Source organism: Hipposideros armiger, unplaced genomic scaffold, assembly GCF_001890085.2.
Source record: "Hipposideros armiger isolate ML-2016 unplaced genomic scaffold, ASM189008v1 scaffold_412, whole genome shotgun sequence".
Classification (NCBI taxonomy): domain Eukaryota; kingdom Metazoa; phylum Chordata; class Mammalia; order Chiroptera; family Hipposideridae; genus Hipposideros; species Hipposideros armiger.
Window position 1 is genome coordinate 971516 of NW_017731762.1, and position 2371 is coordinate 973886.

The 2371-nt window shown below is 30.5% G+C and overlaps 1 protein-coding gene across 1 annotated transcript in view; it reads right to left on the bottom strand.

Moving 5' to 3' along the window:
- Nucleotides 1-644: 644 nt before the first annotated feature.
- LOC109394144 (uncharacterized) overlaps nt 645-2371 on the bottom strand; it is a 37615-nt gene continuing 35888 nt past the window's right edge. The window contains exon 6 of the transcript XR_002126395.1: nt 645-686. The gene's annotated coding sequence lies outside the window, so the exon portion shown is untranslated. The remainder of the gene's footprint in view (nt 687-2371) is intronic.

Consider the following 2371-nt stretch of genomic DNA (forward strand, 5'->3'; position numbering starts at 1 on the left):
TTTTTATATCTTTGCGCAAACAACTAAATTAATTATATGACTTTATAGTAAATCATTTAATTGGTCAAGGAACTATGCTTTGACTTTTCATTTTTCAAAATTGTCTTGTTTTTCTTGGCTTTTTGTTTTTCCTTATAAATCTGTAGACTTAGCTTATCAATGTCCATGAAAAATACCCAGTTTCACTACATTTTTAGATTAATTTAGGAATAATGAACACATTTTCCAGATTGAGTTTTTCCATTTATGATATTACTACTTTGTGTCTTTTAATAAAGTGTTATGTTTTCTTCATAAATATCTGTTGTATCTTTAGTTATAGCCAGTCTAAGTAAATTACCTGCTAAAACAGAAATATAAATGTTGGTCAAAGGAATATAACAGACTGTAGGGCCTCTACAAAGTATCATTCACCATGTCCACATAGTAGTTTAAAGTCATTCAACATATGAAGAACCTATTTTCTTGAAAGAAGATACAGCCAATGGGACTCAGACCTGAAATGATCTAGATGTTTAAATTAGCAGACAGTAACTTTAGAGCGAGTATTATAACTATGTTTAATAAGGAAAAGAAAACTATACTTATAATGAAAACACAAGAAATCTCAACAGAGAATTTTAAAAATTTTATTTTAAAAGATCAAACAGGAAAAAAACAGGAATTTTAGATGAAGTATCCAATATCTGGAAAAAAAAATGAACAGGATGGTTGTAATTACATAATGAAGATAACAAAAGAATGGGTTTTTGAACTTGAAGATATATCAAATTATAGAAGTCATCTAATCTAATCTAATAAATAGAGAAGAAAAAAGATTGACAAATGAATGAACAAAATGCCTGTGGGACAATGTCAAATGTTAGAATACATGTGTACGGAATACGGCAGATGAAATATTTGAATAAATAATGACCGAAATCTTTCCAATTGTGGAAGCCATACATTTATAGCTCAGTGAACCCAAAGGAGTATCAAAATCAACAAAACCATTTTGAAAACCAACAATGAAGAGAAAATCTTGAAAACAGAAAGAGAAAAATGATACATTACATAGAGGAGAACAACAATTTGAATGATCTCTGACTTCTTATTAGAAAATATGAAGATCAAAAGACAGTGGAACAACATCTTTACAATTTTAACTGCAAATAAAACATGGTTAATATATAATTCTGTATCCAGTGGACATAATTTTTTCCAGTATGAAAAAGTAATAAAACTGTTTTCAAATAAAAGAAAAATACAAAAGAATTGTCACTAGCATATCTGCACTGTAAGAAATACTAAAGAAATTTGTTCAATATAAAGAGAAATGATACCAGATAAAGACTTGCATTTTCAAGAAGGAATAAAGAGCATTAAAAATGGTAACTATCGGGGCCGGCCGAGTGGCGCGATGGTTAAGAACTCGCTTGGGATGCCAGAGGGCCCCGGTTCGGATCCCACATATGAGGGCCAGTGACACTGNCCGCTTTTTTTCCCTACAAATGTGAGAACACATAGTACATACAGTTTTAGCTCTTAGAATTTTCACATGGCATTATTTTAGGTTAAATATTCTTCAAAGATATCTTAATGATTTTATATTATTTTATCATCATTGTATATTATTGTTTATCAATCTTGAAATGATAGTTTAGCAATCAGCCAGTGATTTGGGAAGAGTTTACATTCATATTTTGGAGTATTAATTTCCAGGTCTTCTACAGCTCAGATCTCTATTATCTGCCAATTCAAGCAATCACGGTTCTGGTTTCTTGCCACCTGACCTGGCGGAATTGTGGAATTCTGTTAGACAAGAAAGCCACAAAGTTTGAGTTCTTACCCAATGCCATGGTAGTCTTTCTAGAACAAATATTTCTCACGTTTCTGCCTGTCATTAGATGTTTTCTGATGCCTTCACATGGCTGTTTTTAGTATTTTTGCCCATGTTTTGTAACTGTTTATCTGTGGAAGAATCTCCTGAAGTTTTCCTGCCACCATTATGAAAATCTCTCCCAAGTATTATTAGATTATTAAAAATCTTTGCTAATCTGATGTTTCACTTACTGTTTTCTTTAACATTATAGTTCGGATTACTAATGTGATTGAGCATTTTCTTTATGTTCATTGACTATTTGTATTTCAACATTTGTAAATTAGCTGCTCATTTCAGTTGCCTATTTTAAAATTCTGGACTCTTCTATTTTTTCTTATTTATTTAGAAGAGTTCCTATTATTAAAATATTATTATCCTGCCAAAAGTATTCTTTGAAAAATACTTTCCTGTTACTAATTTACTTTAAATTTTGTTTATGACATGATTAGCATAAATTTATTTTTAAAGGAGTACTATCTCTACACATGTCAATCTTCTTATCAATGGGCC